The sequence below is a fragment of the Cryptomeria japonica genome, chromosome 11, assembly GCF_030272615.1.
Source record: "Cryptomeria japonica chromosome 11, Sugi_1.0, whole genome shotgun sequence".
Lineage (NCBI taxonomy): Eukaryota > Viridiplantae > Streptophyta > Pinopsida > Cupressales > Cupressaceae > Cryptomeria > Cryptomeria japonica.
Genome location: NC_081415.1, coordinates 20,171,713 through 20,193,318, shown reverse-complemented (window position 1 = coordinate 20,193,318; position 21,606 = coordinate 20,171,713).

Here is a 21,606-nt window from a genome sequence, read left to right as displayed (position 1 = left end):
GTCTCCCAAATCTGCAATGTAGGATTCCACAAACAAACCTGCAATGTCTATCAAGTAATCATCCCATGAATCTGAAGCTGGAAGACAATGAATATCCTGCTGCACTGAATCACATGAAGGCAAAACTGTCGCACTATCTACATCATCAGGTGCAATAAGTGATGTAATATGAGGAGATGAAATACAAGGCTCAAGAACGGGGTCACATGTGAGAATCCCCATGTTCAAGTGTCCAAAGTTCTCCTAAAAAACTAAACCATCACAAGAATTGTGATCATCATGTGTAGAATCATCAAATGTGAAATCATCATCATCAATAAAAACTAAAAAGGAGTATAACCGAGATGCATGATCAATCACCCCAGTCACAATGATAGCTCTAGTCTCCAAGTCTCTAATGAAAACTAACTCAGGTGTGAACTCCACAACTCTCTTAGTTGCGCCATGTGTGATTTGATAGATGGAAAGGAGATTTTTTGTCAAGTAGGGTACACACAACACATCATTGAAGGAGTTATCCCCAATGTCAATAGATCCTTTCCCAATCACATCCATGTATGTATGATTGCCCATAAAAATCTACGGCATGGTGCAAGGCTCAAATGTAGAGAACATAGACTGCAAAGATGCTATATGATGAGAAGCCTCTAAATCTAGAAGCCATCTCTCTGAATCATGACTTGTTGTAGCACAAAGAGCTTTTCATTTTCTTGTCCCAAAAGAGTGAGTCTTCCCACTTGTAGAAGCCATGAATGCTTGCCCTTTTCCTTTTGAATGTGAGGAAGTGGAAGTTGATGAATCATCCTTCTTGTAGACATTAGGCAAATCAATGTTATTCTTTTTGATGATATGTGTGAGCTCATCAATCTTCTTAGAATGACAACGACACTCCTCATGACCAACCTTTTTACAATAGGCACAAGTAGGTCTCTCCCTCTTTGGTGAATTATCCCTCTTGGAAGAGGATGAATCTCCTTGTTGTGGAGAAGATGGTGCTTTGTCCTTAGGCTTTGATTGCCATTTCTTCTTGTTTGAGTTGTCCTTTCCTTGATTTCCTTTGTTCCCTTGATTTGCCACTAATGCTTGAGACTTAGAAGCCTTAAGAATGCCCATGCGTATCAACTTAGTTTGTTCCATCATCAACATTTCATTGAAAGCATCAAATGTAGGTGTAGACGTATAAAAATGACCATATTCCTAAATGAATATTTTATGTTCATTTCTCTATTTGATTAAATCCAATTTAATTAAATTACCCACATTCCTCTATTTAATTAAGTAAATTACTCAATTTATTTAAATTAAATTCACTATACCCATTTAATGAATAAATCATTTTATTCAATAAAACCCCCCTATCCACTTTTAATTAAATTCAAATTTAATTAAATAGTTATCCTAAATTGAATAAATCTAATTTATTTAATTTCTCCAAATTGCAACCAAATTGAATTAAATTACTTTATTTCAATTAAATCCTATTATCCCTCCATCCACTTGCAAAATCCCAAACCCCTTTCTAATCCTTTCTAGAATCTTCTAATCACTTCTAATTAACCTAACCCCTCCTCTAGACTTTGTCACATCCCTAAGCAAAGGGAAGTCACTTCTCAAAACCTCAAAGTCTTTGATAACCATTAAAGGCTTCAAGTCTTCAACCACTTAATTCCTCAAAGTCTTTGATAACCATTAAAGGCTTCCAACTTTCAACCACTTAATCCCCCAAAGTCTCCAATAACCATTAATAGTTAACTCAAACCCTCTTACATGGTTAAAGAATTTGTTTTAACTCAACCTTCACCCAACCCAAGGGTCTCATCAGGCCTTTAATGCTTTGACCATGATTATCTCTTAATCATTTGCACAAGGGTTTATCCTTGGATTAAGTCTTAATCCATTGGTTAAACCTAACTTAAGCTTGACCCTTACCCTCTAGATAACCATGAGGTCTTCTCAGGCATTTAATGTCTCCAACCCCTTCTCTCAACCCAACCCTATGTTGACACTTGTCACCATTTCATTGGTGCAAATTGCAAACATGGATCCCCAACTTTCAAACTCAACCCTTGATTAAATCTTTTAATCCTGACCATCCATTGCCCTATTTTTGCTATAAATAGAGCTCTCATTCCTCCATTTTAAACATCCTCCAAATTTGTAGTATCACACTTATGCTCAAATACATTCAAGCTTTCATATCATTTTTATGCTCATCATTTTAGCCTCTTTTAAATCAGGAACTAGTCTAAATATGCATGTTTAGAATACTTTCTTTATCATTTTAACTCAATCATAGACTAAATATATCATGTTAGGATAGCACTCATACTAATTTTGTCATCTTATCATTTAGTTTATTGCATTTTAAAATCATACATAGTTTAGCATACCTTTCATACTAAAATCCATCAAAGCATCCCTCGTTCTTGCATTTGCCATCCCTAAACCATTTTGCTCAGTGATCTAAGAGCAAAAACATTGGTTTGAGGGACATTGTGAGATAGAGAACCATGGGACCCACCTTGGGAAGCTGAGTAATACGTCGTTACTCCATAGCTTGCACCAAGAAGTCCTGTGTGTGTGTGTGGACTAGTATTTAGCAATATTTTCACATATTGAGTTTTATCAGCCCATTTTTCCCGCATACATTTCTGGCGCCCACCGTGGGGCCCGACCCCAAATATCAAATCGGTTTTTGAAACTAATAACTTTTGTAGGTCCGCGGGAAACATGAATCAGCGCATGGGAAACATTCCCTAGTGCATCTGGTTAACAGTCTAGCGCATTCCGCTTACTGTTTAGCGCGTGGGGTCTATATTCTAGCGCGTGAAGACCTTTCCTCAGCGCATGACTCCCTCTAATATTTTCCTGTAGGTCTCAGCGCAGAAGAAAACCACAGCAGCACCTTCGGCGCATAGAGTAGCGCATCCAGTTAACAGAATAGCGCATTTGGTCCACTGTTTAGCGCATGCCATGAATAAATTAGCACGTCAAATCACTAATTTTCAGAAGAGAACCAGAGCAGCGCCTTCGGCGCACAGAGTAGTGCATCCAGCAAACAGTGTAGCGCGTTGATCCTTAATTTTAGCACATCAAGAATATATTGTAGCGCATACAGTCTGTTATGTAGCGAATCAAAAAAAAAAAAAAAAATTGTAACCGAAAATGATAGTTTAGACTTGTGGAAGTCCACCAAATCATCTAACATTTTTTTTCTCTGGTTTGCTTGCAGGATGCTAACCAAATTTGTTGCAGAAGGGAGCGTAATCTTAGAATTTTTAGATGGTTAAGATTTTCTCTAACTTAGTTAAAGTTAGTTTAAAATTTTAAAACATTTTCTTATTCTTAAAATTGAACTCACTTACTTCTTTGGGGCTATAAAAAGAACTACTATCGGAAACCTTCTTGCTTTTATAGGAGAAAAACATTTCATTTTGGGAAGCTATAAAAAGAACTAACAATCTTTACTTTGGCAAAAGTTTTTAAAAGAACCTTACCATCCTTTGGTGTTTAAAAGGATTCACTTCATTTTGCAAAGTAAAAGAACCTCATCTTCATTTTGTACAAAGCAAAGAAGGAAAACTTTCCCCTATCGCTTTAATTTTGTTGACCAAAATCACGATTTACTTTGTTGACCAGGCTTATTTTTCAAAAGTTTTGGAAATACACACTTTGCTATAAAGGGTTAAAAAGAACACCATGTTTTCGTGGAGAAACATCTCCATATAGATTTTAGCACATCATTGAATTGAAAGGATAAAAAGAACCAACTTGATTGCTTTGTCTCGAAAGTGGAAGGAATATGCTCTCCCCTTAATTGGGTGATAAAAAATCCAGACCACTCTTACAACTTTCTGTACTTCAAGCATTTACATTCTTTAGCAGACCTGCCTTCCCGAGGAGTTGGAATCAACTCTTAAAGTCGTTTATGGCCGGTGTGAAGGGAACGACCTAAGTGGGGAATGGTTTTGACGCCAAGAATTCCAATCCACTATAATCAAATGTGGAAAGTGACGAAAGTCCTTTTCAACGGTTGCGCGCAGTGATTAGCCTTCCCCCAGTATCCTTGAGATATGTAAAGCTTTTGTTCTAAAGGTTGGGAAGCCTCCTGAGGGAGTTTATCACTGACAGCCGAACAGGAAGCCTGATTATGAACCATAGAAATAGAAGCTTTGAACTGAATCAGTAACCAGACATTTATAACATCATAGTGCAAGGGTGGGGAAGAATCTGCCCCCAAGATTACTCACCACATCTCCCAAGCTAACTACTCAACTGTGAAGCGATTCACTTTGAGTTAATTTCTGGCAAAAGGCAAAAAAATGGGCGCCCTCTAGGGGGTGACATGACTGTTTGAGCTGACGGAGTATCGAGACTAGTGAGCTATGATGTTATTTATGACCCTTGACTAAAGAGTCTTTTTGAAGTGTATTATTTGTATCCAAACCTGTTAAAACATTGGGGATTTGAACACATCCTCGCAGAACATACACTTTTTGTTAGATTAAGCAAAATGGTTGTACTTTTTGTGCCATGATTACATTTATTACTTCAGAAAATCATCCATCAAACTTGAAAAATTTGCAACAAAAATTCAAAATTCACAAAAACCAAACCAAAGAAAAAATCAGGGCAGTTTAGCGCATAAAAGTGACTTATTAGCGCGTGGAATACTTTTGTTAGTGCATCCAAACCTCAAGTTAGCACGTCGGTTCCAAACAATAGCATTTTATCCCAAGACAAATCAGTGTTGAAACGTTTTAGCGTATCAGAAAAATAGTCTAGTGCATGGAAGCAACAGCTTAGCGCGTTGAAACCAATAATTAGCACATAAAGTCCAGAAGTTAGCGCATGACAGACCCAAGATAGCGCATAGGTTTTCTAACTATTAGACAACAATTTTTTAAAATAGTAGCGCATGTCTGGGGGCAGCCTGGCACGTGTGGTTATTATTTTAGCGCATAGAGGAATTTCAGTAGCGCATGTAGACTCTGTTCTAGCGCGTGATCAAAAACAGAAAACAGAGAGCAAAACCGAAGAAAATTTTGAAATTTTCAAAAACATTTTTAGAAGCCTTTTTTTCAACATCATTTTTCATCAAACCAAAGTGACAAACAAACCATTAAAACTATTTCTCAAGCTAAATTTGTGCCAAAACAAAAGTTGTTAGAATCCGAAATGAATCGCGCAATAGAGGATGTCTCTCCTATCATAATCCGAAAACTTCATCATTAGTATCAATAGAATCCTTTACCATCTTACGGATTTTATCTCACAAACACCACTTGTTAAAATTTTCAAATTGTCAAATCAAGTTTCCAGATCGGGAGGCTTCTATCCATATCATTTGACATGCTTTGTCGTGAAGGGGCATCTAAACCTTCACTTTGATAGAGTAAGATTTGAAATTTTCAAAAACAAGAATCAACTGAATCCAAACCAATCAAAGGAAACCATTGATCACTCATACATGACTAATCCCCTTATTCTGAGAAGAAAGAACCTTTATCGTAACATCACGTTGAAGAAACAACAACCTAGTTTTTCCAAATTCATCAAGAGAAATAAGTTTTTATACATCAATCGTCAACTCTTCAAATCTCATCAGGTATTCCTTCATCACGTCAAACGTTATATCCAAAACAAATCTAGCGAATTTGACAAAGAACCCTTGAAGACAAGAGCATACTATCAAAAGTCTGCTTTTAATCAAACCATAAACTGCAGTGGAAAAATCATTTGATGAATTGGTTAACAAATTCATAACCCACTATTCCTACAACATCCAACATGCCATAACCATGCTAGATGTTTGCAACACCAAACAAAAGAACAATGAAACGTTCATGATATTCCTTCAACACTGGCAACGTATGGTATCCAGATATCCTCGAGATATTCCCGAGAAGGAGAAAATGGAAATCTTCATCGATAACTTGAATAGTGAAATGAGTTACAGACTAAAACTCCAATGCATACCATCTTTCGCTAAATTAATTGAAAATGGCATTCAAGTAGAGGAAGCCTGTGTCAAAAAGGGAACACTCAAATTTTACAAGGAAGGAACAAACTCATCAAACTACAATAACCAGAACAACACCAACCTTGACAAATCTTGATTTTGGACTCGAAACAAAAATGAAGGCAACAATGAAACACATGATCCCAAATTTAAACAACCAGTGCTTGCATTATCTGGAAATCCTCAAAACACAAAAAATCCTAAAAATGCTAGTCCAAATGCTAACACATATACGTAAAACACCGATCAAGGACAACTCAACACAAACAACACCAATGATACTCAAAACAAAAACATGAATCCAGGACCTAACAACAATCCACGCAACAACACGAACAATTTCCAAAAGGATATCTTCACACCACTGGGACAATCATTAGAATCTACATTCAGAGAACTTTTGGCAAACAAGATTCTTTCTTTGCCTCCAATCAGCAACTATGAACCCCCAATCAAACCACCTTGGTGGAATGATTCACACTATTGTGATTTCCATCACAACAAGGGTCATAGAAGAAACAAGTGCATGCAATTGAAACACATAGTACAGGACATGATTGATCGAGGTGACTTAACGGTGGATGGTCTCAAAACAAATGGTGATCACGGAGCCTTCAAAAATCCTCTCCCAAATTACAACAAAGATGGAGCATCAACTTCGGATGATACACGTGGAGCTCATATTAATCACATCTACAACAACACCATCAACCACATATCAGCTGAAGTTCATCAAGTCAATGTCATCACCATTGCAGATCAGCATGATCATGAATCTGTCAATGTAACAACCCGAACTCAGAAATATGTCTTGAAGGGACATACTGCACCTACAACTACCACACCAAAAATCCAATATGACTTGGTTAGCCAACTACGCAAGACTCCAGCTCAGATATCTATCCTGGAATTATTGAAACTATCACCAAAGCACAAAGACATATTGGAGCAAGCGCTATTGGAAACAAATGTACCTCAAAATCTGGATACAGACAGATTTCAAGCCATGGTCACCCATATGACAAGACCTCATAACCTCACCTTCTCAGAACATGACGATGTTTCATTAATCCATCCACATAATACTCATCTCCATATCGAAGTCATTGTTTGCAAACACCGCGTAAAAAGAGTCTTAATAGATGGAGGAGCCGGACTTAATATATGTACTTTAAAGCTTATCCGTGCATTAGGCTTCTCAGAAGAATCTATTGATCCCTGCAAAAAGATCACCATAAAGGCATATGATGATGAGGAAAGATCCTCTAAAGAATCAGTGATATTACTTATTCAAGTGGAACCAATACAAAAGGATACTGTATGTCAGGTCTTGGACATAGACCTTACCTACAATATTTTATTAGGGCGACCCTGGATACATGAAATGCAAGCAGTACCTTCCACATATCATCGGTGTGTAAAATTTCCTTATGACAGACAAGAAGTCTCCATATCTGCTGATCACAATCCATTTCAACATTGCAACGCAATGGGGGCAGCTCAAGACAGTTTGGTTCCTCATAATAGAGAAAAGCAGTGATCTTCAACATCAGATCCACAAACAGCAAAATCCAACTCCTTATGGGGAGATTTCAAACAGAAAATGCAAATCAAAGATCAAGGTATGGGGGAATACTCTTTGGAGCCTTTATGTTTGGCCAAATTACCAACATCACCTAGATCTCATGGATTGCCTACTACATCAACACATCTAGTCACTCGGCCCATCACCAAATTTGATGGTACCTTCATCCAATTGGGCATTCTAGCACATGAATCAGAAGATAAGGATATTCTTAGCTGGTTATACAAAGATGAGAAAGAAGATAATAGAGCAGCCGCTCTGGATATTGTTCTACCTACACACCTATATGGAAAAGGATACTTAATCATGAAGCAAATGGGATATGGTGGTAAAGGACCTATTGGGAAACGCAAAGAAGGAGTCACTGAACCTATAGATCTTCCTTCACAACCTAGTAGAAACAAAGCAGGATTGGGTTCTAAACTCACGTTCCTATTGAAACGGCCGCCACACACAACCACAAAACCTCAATGAAAGGTAAAGAAGAAGTACAAAGAAGAATCCTGGCAGGAAGCACTCTTTGAATCAGCAGAAACAATCTGCAAGGCACGGGAACGTCATGATCAGAAGTTACATCAGGAAAAGCTTCTAAAACACAAAAGGGCCATATCTGCGGCAGTAGCTCATATTCAGACACCAATATCTCAAGAACAAATAAAATCATCTCCAGATACCATTATTCCTCCCTGAGGAAGCACAGTCTATGAACAAATACAGAAAATAGAAGACGGATCTGATACAGAACCAACAAAAACTATCAAAATGGTATCTATCGTCAAAGATTTGTTTTCACCATACAACATACCAGTTTATAGCACAGATAGAATCTGGGATGATGCCTATGAGACAGATTCCAATGAATATGAATGGGGTACCTTCTCCAATGCTACTACAGATATCCCTAATGATACTGATTCTATATCTCTTTCTCAAGAAGAACATAACGCAGAAGATAGACCTCATGAATTTGGACCGCAGAATATCTATGACGCCACAGAAAGCGAATAGAAACATTATGAGCAAGTCTATGTAGAGGATAATACCATCGAAGACCTCAACGAAATCCTGGACTTCTTTAAAACCAAGAACAATCACGATGGAAACTCTGTCCTAACACTCACAGTAGTCGAACTTGATCCACCCAACGATTCCTTACCACTTGTCTTTCCTAACCTCATCGACTGGGATGAACCTGAAATCCATGATATACCAATTTTCCCAGATGATGAATCTATTATCCATTACCTATGTACCATAAATCTGGAAACAAGCTCTACCAGTGAACAAAATAACGATGTCTACAAACTAGGGAGTGCCAAGTCTCTCAGTCACAAAAATGAACCAAATAAAGGATCTAATGCTGAAAACCAATCAATGGCAGCTCTAGATCACAAAAAAGTAAAAATAAAGGACGCATCTGAGGGTGAAAACCTTTGTAAGGCACCCAACGATGGGAGACTTGACACTCTTCCTGAGCACTTTCATGAGCGATCACCCATATTGATTGAGCCCACTCAATCAATCAACATTGGTACCACGGAAGCAGTCAGAAACCTACACCTTGCAGAATCTCTGACAGAGGAAGAAAGATCAGCATTCATCATTTTTTTTAAAGAACAGCAAATTAACTTTGCTTGGTCATATGCTGATATGCCCGGAGTAGATCCACACTTAATCATGCATCACTTGTCCATCTCTTCAGGAGTTAAACCAGTCAAACAAAAGCTACGAAAGATGAATCCACAGGTGGCACTCATGGTCAAAACTGAACTAAAGAAACTATTAGATGTCGGATTCATCCGACCCATTGACTATGCAGAATGGATTTCCAACATCGTTCCAGTATCAAAACCAGATGGTAGTATTAGAAAATGCACTGACTTCAGGGACGTCAACAAAGCTTGTCCAAAAGACGACTTTCCTCTGCCCAGTATCGACATCATTGTAGATCTCACAACAGGCCACGCAATGCTCTCACTAATGGATGGTTTCTCAGGCTATAATCAAATCAAAATAGCTCCTGAAGATCAAGATAAAACAGAGTTCACCTGTCCTTGGGGAACGTACTGTTGGAATGTTATGCCTTTTGGCTTAAAGAATGCAGGGGCCACTTATCAAAGAGCAATGACAACAATCTTCCATGACATGATGCACACATTTATGGAAGACTATGTGGATTATTTACTAGCTAAATCCTTCACTAGAGCCGAACATCTCAGCATCCTAACAAAGATCTTTGATCGATTGGAGAAATTCCAGGTCAGGCTCAACCCTAAGAAGTGTGTCTTCGGGGTTACATCAGGCAAGTTACTAGGCTACATAGTCTCAGCTAAAGGTATTGAAGTAGATCCAGCAAAGGTACAAGCCATTATGGACATACCACCACCAAAGAATATCAGTCAACTCAGATCTCTACAAGGACGACTTCAATCAATCAGGCGATTCATCGCTCAGCTAACAGATAAAAGTCTACCATTTAACCATTTACTACACAAAAATGTACCATTCAAATGTAAGGCCAAGTGTGTGGAATCTTTTTACCAAATCAAACAGTACCTGATGAATCCACTAGTTCTGGTACCACCAGTCGTAGGAAAGCCTCTTATCATATATATCTCAACAACAGATATATCACTAGGGGCACTATTGGCATAAGAAGATCAACAAGGGAAGGAACACACCATATATTACATCAGTAGGACATTGAATGGCTATGAACTCAACTATACATTCATTGAAAAGGCTTGCCTAACAGTGGTCTTCACATCTCAGAAGTTCTGACATTATATGCTAGCACACACCATTAAGCTAGTCACAAAAATTGATCCTCTCAAATATCTACTCAGCAAGGCAGCTCTTATAGGCTGATTGGCTAAATGGGTCATGATTCTCAGTGAATTTGACATCCAATACACAGAAAGATGAGCCATCAAGGGACAAGCAATTGCAGATCAGTTGGCTGAAGCACCACTCCCAAGCAAACACACCATGGAGATTGAATTTCCAGATAGGGACGTTCTTGCTCTTTCTACTAAACAATGGACCCTATACTTTGACGGATCCTATACACAACATGGTTCCGGTGCTGGCATTCTGTTCATCACTCCTGAAGGACACACTATACCAAAATCATATAGGCTTATGTTTCCATGCACAAATAATGTGGCTAAATATGAGGCACTGGTTATAGGCATCAAAATGCCCGTAGAATGGAAAATCACAGAGTTAAAAGCCTATGGATACTCACAACTAGTCGTCCATCAAATCAACAACAACTATCAGACAAAGGATGACAAGCTACTACCCTACAAATGAATGGTGGATGACTTCAAATAGTATTTTGTGCACATCACCTTCGAGCAAATACCAAGATTAAACAACAAAGCAGCCGATGCAATGGCTACTATCGCTTCACTACTACAAATTCCAGAGCAACAGAGTTGTTACGAGTTCCTGGTAGAGCAACTATTATCCCCCGCCTATGACCACTCTGAATCCCAGGTTATCTATGCCTTGACTGGTTCAGATTCTCCGTTATATGGACCAATATACGACTACCTCAAGCACAATATCTTACCAATTGACCAGTCTCGTAACCAAAAACGTAACTTTATCCAACAAGCTGCCCGTTATACCCTTACTGCTGACACTTTGTATCGTCAAGGTCTAGATGGTACTCTTCTTCATTGCCTTGATCGTAATGATTCTGATTCTGCTTTACACGAGCTTCACGAAGGTATTTGTGGCACACATTCAAGTGGTACTACTCTTGTTAAAAAGCTTCTATGAATGGGATACTACTGGCCTACAATGGAAAAAGACTTATATCACTTCGCCAAGAAATGTCCTAAATGCCAAATCCATGGTAATCTCATACATGCACCAGCACAAGAACTACAGCCATTTACAACATCCTGGCCCTTTTGTCAGTGGGGACTGGACTTAGTTGGCAAAATTCATCCTTCATCTTCAAATGGACACAAGTTCATTATAACAGCAACAGAATATTTTACCAAATGGATCGAAGCAGTTCCCATGACCACAGTGACTGGGAAACAAATTGCCTCTTTTATCCTCAATTATCTGATCTGCAGATATGGTATTCCAAGTTCAATCGTCACAGATAATGGACGACCCTTCAAGAATCAAGATGTCCAAGAACTATGTGAAAAATTCAAAATCCAACATAGGTTCTCTACACCATACTACCCGTAGGGAAATGGTCAAGCAGAAGCATCTAACAAGACAATACTGAAAATCCTCAAGAAAACAGTGAATGATGCAGGCAAAGATTGGCACATACAACTCAATCCAGCACTTTGGGCATATAGAACCAGCATCCACACACCTACAGGAGCAACACCATACTCATTGGTATATGGATCAGAAGCTATTTTACCCCTGGAGGTAGAAATCCCATCTCTCAGAGTCTCTTTGAAAGGTTTAATCTCAGATGAAGAGTATCGAGTTAACCGACTGCAAGAACTTGAACTATTAGATGAAAGACACCAACATGCTTATACTCATCTCAAAGCATATCAACAATGCATGTGCAGGAGCTACAATCACAAGGTCATTCCCTGCGACTTCAAGGTTGGTGACCTAGTCCTCAAAGAAAATCCAAGAAATCATCAAGATCGAGAAAAGAAAGGGAAATTTGAACCTAACTGGTTGGGTCTCTATGTTATCATATCAGTCTATGGATCAGGTGCCTATCAGCTAACAAATTCTGAAGGAGATGTGCTCAACGAACCAACTAACAGCATCCATCTAAAGAGGTACTACACTTAAGTGGCCTAGTGCATGGAAAAAGCCAAAATAAGCAAAAAAATCAAAAAGTCCAGAAAGAGCAAAAACATAAAGTACAAATAAAAACAAATGGTGAAAACCTGGTAAACAGGCGCTCTTGTGAAAGAACGGCTCCTCTATCTATCTCCATACCATTTTATCCATACAAACACTATCGGCCATCGCCTGACACTTAGCAAAAATCCATTCAGGACATACTTAGCGTAGTCACTATCCTGATTTATCTATATATATCCTCTTACCACATCCCACCATGGCTTGGAAATCACTGTACATGATCATATCAAGAGGCACACCCAACTAGGGGCATTAACTTGTTCAAAAACTTGCAAACATTCAAGACATCACAACTATTGCAAAACTCAGACGCATAACATCCAACAAACAAAACTACGCTTCATCACAAAAACCAAAGCAAAACAATTCACAAAAATACCAAGGATGGATGATTTTTTGAAGTACTAAATGTTGCATTCTTGCATAAAAATCTTGACTATTTTTGCATTTTGAACTTTTTTTAATTTGGATTTTCTTTCTTATCTCACGCAATGCTTCAAAGCTAGAGATCAAGGGGAACTTCCAATATTTTCTTAGTCTTCTGTTTGTGAGGCGATCACTTGTACTATGTGAATACATGCTTCGAGACGTGATACATCGAATATCACTGAAGGCCTGATTCCACTTCATGTATACAAATGATTTAATCTTGTATGTTTACGCAATACGCACTCAGGTCGTCTTGGTTCAATTATACCTTGATGCTTATGCTATCTTGCAAAATCAAAAATCATGTAAATTTTTCTCAGGTCATTATGGTTCAATTATACCATTATGCTTGTATAAATTTTCAACATATCCTAAACAAATCAATGCTCAATGATGATATCTACAAAGAAAGCAAACGAATGGCTATATCGGATGGCAAATACAGAATGAGGATGCTACCAAAAACATAGTTGCATATCATTTTACAATTAGTTGCATATCATTTTACATTAATTGCATATCATTTAACCATAGTTGCATATCAAATCATACATCTTATTTTCAAGATACATCTCACAGCATATAAAAATATACATCCTGCATCATACATTATATCATCTATTTAAAGCATTGCATCACATAAACAAAATAACCCAAATAAATGCATCCATATAAACACCCCACATGATCAACAAAAATGGTGCCGTAGATATATATATATATATATCTCAAAATGATCCAAATATACAAAATGTGTCAACACTGTGTCCAGTACAAAGAATAACAATGATCAAAAAATACAACAGAGACCATGTCTCTCAAGTATGACTATCCCCTGACGGGGATGGTCTCACTCCAGATGTCTCACTCCAGATGTCCCTGCTCCTGGATCTCTAGGAGGGTCCTGTCTCGGTGGCCCCGTAACACCTCGGCTCTCAGATCGTGACCTAGTATCTCGAGATCGACTAGATCTCGACTGTGCAAAACTCTGTACTCGGCGATCCCTGGGTACTGCAGCCTCATAGTGCCACCTATAATACTCCGCCTCCTAAGCTCTCAGAGCCAGCTCTTTCAAGGTGTCTCTCATCGGACCACCCACTGCTGCTCTCTGTATGCTCGACACCACCTCCTCCGCTCATCCCCTCCGCTCTATCTCGGTATCTCGCTCAGTGGTCAACTGAGAAATCTGCCGCTGATAGGTCAAAATTTGTGCCTGCAGCTACTGAAAAGTCACCTGTAGGGTCCGGATCTGTGCATCCTCAACATGTGTCAGGATCCGAACCCGTAGTGGTACCTGTGCTGGAGAAACCCCTCCCACTTGGCCTGTCCTCGGTGCTGGAGGTGGGAGCACATCCGTCCTCCTCTGCGTTGGTCGCCTAGGCTCATCATCACCCCCCACCGTAGTTAACACCTCCCCCACTCTCCCCTCTCCACCGGCTCCGATAGCCAATCCACCTCTCCCCCTATCTATCCTCCCTTGTCTCACCACCCTCTCCACACCTCTATCCCCTCTCCTCCCTCTATCTCCCCACCTCCCTCTGGCTCCTCTCCCTCGTCCTCCTCCTCCATCATCCCCATCATCTTCGTCGTCTCCCCCGTCTCCCTCCTCCTCATCCGAATCAAAAGCTGGCCTCATCTCATCAAGATCAGATATCCTGGCCACCGCCCGCGCAGCAAACAATCAGGCAAACTCATCCGTCATGCCCGCATCCTGAATCTCAAGGGCATAATCCCATATCTGCCCAGCCAACCCCACAAACTCCTCCACCGCCACTCCACTATCAATGGTCGGCCCCCAATCCGCCACATCCTGCCGTCGCCGTGCATATAGGCACGCTCCCTATGGAATACCTTGCTGGTGCCCAAACTGCCTCAAAACTCAGGTCACCACAAACCTCTCCATAACGAACGGGGTCCTCCTGATCAGGTATCTGGTCATAAATAAAAAGGGCATCTCTAGCCCATCCTCTGCCCACACCTCACATCCTATATACGGTCGCCAGGTGACCGTATCTATGTCATCCAACACTCTCCTCCAATGCTCTAGTTTGCCCAGCTTATGCTGGACAACTAGACCCCTATATCCATAGGCATATGCACATCCTATGGGCCTGTCCCTGTCTGTTAGTGGCCTCGCTGCTGAAATGTGCTCCCAGCACCATACCTGTAATAATGTCACGCCAGCTGACAAACTGCCATAACCGAGGTATACTACCTCATGCAGGCCCCTGTATAAATGGGCCAGCATAGCTAACCCCCATAAAAACCTTTGCCCCTGTGTAACCATCTCCTCCAACACCAGCCCCCATCCCACCGAGAATCCCTTTGACCTGCGATCAGGACAAAGGAATCCACCAATGAACCCTGCTAGTACGGATGGCAGTGGTGCATAATCCAGGTCTAGAAACTCCTGCCATGGGATCTCATAGCCACAGACTGTATCATCCTGGAAAATGCGATGCAGTGCCTCTGTCCCACCCTCCTCCGACTGCTCATATGGTAGTAGTGCCCCTACTACAGGGATGTGCAGGATCCTATAATAGTCCTCTGGTGTGACTGTCATCTCTCCAGTGGCAAAATGGAAGGTGTTCATGTCGCTATGCCACCTCTCTGCCAAAGCTGTCAGTAACCCCCGATTCACAGTGAACCGGGGCATATCCAAGAGGGAAGTCAACCCACATCTCTCGATGATATCGAGATCGGCCTGCGACAACCGCAGTATCAATGTCCACGGTCTGGGAAATCTCTCCCGTGACTGCACCACACCCAATCGCTCCTGTCAAGAAGCAAAACAAATCCAATATTAGTTTCCACATCAAAACAAAGATATCAAAATCAAACTTACATCAACAACATGAAACAATTTGCTCATCTATATCGAATTTCAAAATCCTATCATTTCATATCAACTTGTAAAACAACTCAAGCTCTCAAAAACCATATCAAAACTTGTAACACAACTCAAGTCTCCACAAATCACATAAACTTGTAAAACAACTCAAGTTCTCAAAAACCATATCAAAACTTGTAACACAACTCAAGTCTCCACAAATCACATAAACTTGTAAAACAACTCAAGTTTCCCACCCATATCATCTTGTAACACAAATCAAGTTTCCAACCCATATCATCTTGTAACACAACTCAGGCTTCACACATTGAACTTGAAACACGGTAAGCAAACAAATCATATTTTGATCAAAACACCACATTGATAGCTATACATAACTTAAAAAATCGCAAATCAAAACAAGTTATATCGAAACTCATATTGGACAAATCCATAAAATCATGACAGACAAAGCAAACAAATTTACATTTCGGTTCATCTCGCAAAAATTTTCCAGATGTGCTAAAACAGACTCCCGCTGTGCTAAAACTCCCCCATGCACTAGGCTGTTTTTCCTACGTGCTAATCTATTTACCCTATGCGCTAGACTGACTCTACGTGCTAAATCTTTCCCCCCATGCGCCACCTAACCTACCCTATGCGCTAGACTGATTCTACGTGCTAATCTACACCTCCTAGGCGCTACCCATTTGACCCTATGCGCTAGGTTAACCCTATGCGCTAAACCCCCTTACCTATGCGAACCCCTGCGACTCCTATGCGCTAGGTCTACTCTACGTGCTAACCTGTTGACCTGAAGCGCTACCTGATGGTTTCTATACGTTATTCTACATATATGCGCTAACCTATATTTCCTATGCGCTATCCTATCTATTTCGGATGCGACCCCTAATATTTGACTAGATGCGCTACTTAAAACTTCGTATGCGCTAATCTATGCCCTAGACGCACTAAACTGTTAAACCCGAACTTTGAAAAAAAAAAATGACTAAAAATGACAAAATGAAAAGTCAAAAGAGGGTCAAAAATGTTGACTTACTGGTGGTCCATGCACTACAGGTCTCCGGTACCTCCGAACGCGCTTGAAATGGTGTCTATGATACGGAATAGGCATTTTCTCTGCAGACCAAATTCTCTTTCTCCAAAGTCAACAAAACACAAATGAATCTAATTCAAGCCCTTTTCCCCTTTTATAGGAGGAAAATGAAATTAGGGTTAGCTGAACGGACCTGTAATATGGTCGCAGTCTCCCCTATACCATAACATTTGTAACTTATCGAGAGATGAATCAATTTCCCCACATTTCACATCAACGAAATCCTACACATCATACGCAACTCATCAAATTAAATCAAAAATTTTCAAAAAATATTGATTCATCTCCCGAGGGGGCATCACCATCAAATATCGAATCTGGGGCATCACACATCAAATCAAATCCGGAGCATGACTGACAAATCATAAGAACAACACAAAAATTGCATTTGATCATAAATCACAAAAACACATCATTTTCTTTGAAATAACATGTGCACACACGTCACTTCAAAGAGGGGCAAAATGTAGACGTATAAAAATGACCATATTCCTAAATGAATATTTTATGTTCATTTCTCTATTTGATTAAATCCAATTTAATTAAATTACCCACATTCCTCTATTTAATTAAGTAAATTACTCAATTTATTTAAATTAAATTCACTATACCCATTTAATGAATAAATCATTTTATTCAATAAAACCCCCCTATCCACTTTTAATTAAATTCAAATTTAATTAAATAGTTATCCTAAATTGAATAAATCTAATTTATTTAATTTCTCCAAATTGCAACCAAATTGAATTAAATTACTTTATTTCAATTAAATCCTATTATCCCTCCATCCACTTGCAAAATCCCAAACCCCTTTCTAATCCCTTCTAGAATCTTCTAATCGCTTCTAATTAACCTAACCCCTCCTCTAAACTTATCACATCCCTAAGCAAAGGGAAGTCACTTCTCAAAACCTCAAAGTCTTTGATAACCATTAAAGGCTTCAAGTCTTCAACCACTTAATTCCTCAAAGTCTTTGATAACCATTAAAGGCTTCCAACTTTCAACCACTTAATCCCCCAAAGTCTCCAATAACCATTAATGGTTAACTCAAACCCTCTTACATGGTTAAAGAATTTGTTTTAACTCAACCTTCACCCAACCCAAGGGTCTCATCAGGCCTTTAATGCTTTGACCATGATTATCTCTTAATCATTTGCACAAGGGTTTATCCTTGGATTAAGTCTTAATCCATTGGGTAAACCTAACTTAAGCTTGACTCTTACCCTCTAGATAACCATGAGGTCTTCTCAGGCATTTAATGTCTCCAACCCCTTCTCTCAACCCAACCCTATGTTGACACTTGTCACCATTTCATTGGTGCAAATTGCAAACATGGATCCCCAACTTTCAAACTCAATCCTTGATTAAATCTTTTAATCCTGACCATCCATTGCCCTATTTTTGCTATAAATAGAGCTCTCATTCCTCCATTTTAAACATCCTCCAAATTTGTAGTATCACACTTATGCTCAAATACATTCAAGCTTTCATATCATTTTTATGCTCATCATTTTAGCCTCTTTTAAATCAGGAACTAGTCTAAATATGCATGTTTAGAATACTTTCTTTATCATTTTAACTCAATCATAGACTAAATATATCATGTTAGGATAGTACTCATACTAATCTTGTCATCTTATCATTTAGTTTATTGCATTTTAAAATCATACATAGTTTAGCATACCTTTCATACTAAAATCCATCAAAGCATCCCTCGTTCTTGCATTTGCCACCCCTAAACCATTTTGCTCAGTGATTTGAGAGCAAAAACATTGGTTTGAGGGACATTGTGAGATAGAGAACCATGGGACCCACCTTGAGAAGCTGAGTAATACGTCGTTACTCCATAGCTTACACCAAGAAGTCCTGTGTGTGTGTGTGGACTAGTATTTAGCAATATTTTCACATATTGAGTTTTATCAGCCCACTTTTCCCGCATACAGTAGGCATTGTGTAGCTTGAACCCATTGTCATCCTATGGGTTTGGAAACTAGAAACAAATGTTGCATATTCTTGTGGAAGCTTGCCCATCAAGTTGAAGATCAATTGAGTATCCTTCTTATCAATGCCACAATCTTTGAGTTGTGCCCTTAACTCATTTGCCTTAGTGACATAATCTTGTATAGTATCAAAGTTCTTGGGATCCAACATGGTGAGATCACCATCAATTTGATATCCCCTAATCTCATCAACTTGACCATACAAGTCTTGAAACTTTTTCCAAGCATCCTTGATTAGAGTACACTTCTCAATATGAAAAATGAGATCCTTTGATACATGCTTTCTTAAGGTACCAATTGCCATGATATTTTTAGTGAGCCAATCCAAGTGACCAACTGGATCAACCTTAGGATCAGTTGGAGCAACAATAGTTCCATCAATGTAATGAGTCAGTCCTTTTTCCATAAGTTTACTCCATGCATCAATTTTTCAAGTAGCATAATTATAAGGAGTTAAGAGAGGAAACTTAGAAGAACCCATAGCAGCAAAAAGGAAGGAACACAAGAGTACAAAAGAACAAGAGACACCCCCCAAATTCACTCAATCAAAGTACCCCCCAAAATAATGATTTTGGCACTTTATATGTAGTGCATGTACAATAGGCCGCTTGCAAAACAAGGAAAAGTGGACTTCTGATTTCAATTTACAACTTCTCAAAATGAGATCTAAGAGACTTCAACAAATACTGCTAGTGATCTAAACTGAGATCCAAGCAAAATGCAAGTACCAAATATGCCAAAAATGGCCAAATAATGAAATTACAATTTCTACTTAAAATTACTGCAAACAAATGGCAGATTATGAAAGTAGATGAAAAAATATGCACTTTCAAAAAAAATGGCACCTAAAAAGGAGTCCATATGAGCCCAAATGAAGCCTCCAAAGTTGTAAAAATCGGGATTTCACAATTTCCAAAAAACCTATATCCAAAAATTAGAAACATTCTGCACCACTGTACAGATCACAAAATTCTACCCCAAAACAAAAAAAAATTCTCGAAAAAACGAATCCGGATGAGTGAGATATCACTATTTGAAAAAAACCTGCAAAATTATAATTTCTGGAAAATTTCCATTGCAGCATCAAACTTCAAATGCCTCTAGATTTGGCCTCCGAAGTCCGATTTGGATGAAACAAAAGGAAAAACTGACTTTCTTGGACCTCCTCAATCCAATGATAACCTCAGATTTGACCCATCAAGCTTCAATAAAAACCTGCAATAGAAAATTCCAAAATGCAAACCCCAAATATCATCAAATTTCTCTCAATTGGCAAACTAATGACACTCTAATGGCTCTGATACCATGTGAGATTTTTCCAAGATCAAGAGCTCAATGAAATGTACAAAATAGAGACACAATATAGGGCAAGAATAAACTGTATTCTCATCAATAGAAAATGATCAATAGTTCCAAATTACATACAATGTAGATAAGCATGCTTATGTAGGCAAGGCTAGGGATATGTGAGCACACAAACATGACATGTGGCTCAATAAGAAACAAGAGTAGGTAGGAAATAGGTATGGGTAGGTAGGAGAAACAATATAATAGTCCACATGAGGTGGATCACCCACTGAATGTGGAGTATAACAACAAGATCAACACCATAAAAGGTGGAAATTATCCTAAACACACTATCCCAATGTGGCACAAACACCCAAGTGTCTCGTACCCAAACTACTATGAAATGCATTTCCTAAGTAAACTTAAGTAAAGTGTAATAATATCCATGATGAATAATTATTTACAGCAACACACTTAGTGAACCCTGACACCGGTCCACTCCATCCCGGTTGACCATAGCTGCTTCGAGTCTTCACACTGGTTCATACGTGTTCACATGCTTGAGCATCATATATCGGTTCACTTATTGACACCAATGACAACATACACTATCACCACTTCATCATATGCCAACAAAAACTAGAATGGCCTCTAACCCTCCTCTATCCCTCTGTTGGCACAAATCCTACTCTCCAAAAGTTGGGACCTTTCTTTGGGCTACCCTACAAAAAATAATCCTTACAATGGAGCGAGTATGGAAATTGGGCTATGCTGGCCCCTCTAGGTGTCCATTATGCTGCAAAAGGGAGGAAGATATTGACCACCTATTACTCACCTGTGAATTCACCATTTTGTGTTGGCATTGGCTCTTTAACAAACTTAATTTAAGTGTGGCTTGTCAACAAGACCTTCTTTCCTTCCTACAAAGTTGACCAGTCTCCCAAAATTTCAGCCACTATGGGATATTTGGATCATCTCCCCTTCGATCCTCCTCTAGGAAGTCTAGAAAGAAAGGAATAGAAGAATTTTTAAGGAGATATCCCTCAATTTGGAAACCCTTCTTGTTAAAATTGAAGCATCTATTATAGAGATTTCCAATAACTATATCAGAAAATGCCCCCTGAAGAACTCAAAATTTTCTCTGAGGGATGAAGCCATAATGAGACACTGGGAAGGTATCATTCTTCCCCTGTATGTCATTTTAGGAGAAAAACACAACTTACTGGCCATAAAGATGTGTGTCTAGGCCCCCCCACCTCTCGGATGGTTGAAACTCAACTTTGATGGAGCTTCCTAGAGCAACCCTGGCACAACAGGTGTAGCCTATGTTGTCGGCTCTTGGGATGGGGAACAGGTTGTTGCACTCGCAAAACCTATAGGGATAGTCACTAATAATGTAGAGAAGCCAATGCAGTACTAGAAGGTTTGTTGCTCTGCCACAAACTTGGAATTCAATATCTGGAAATTGAA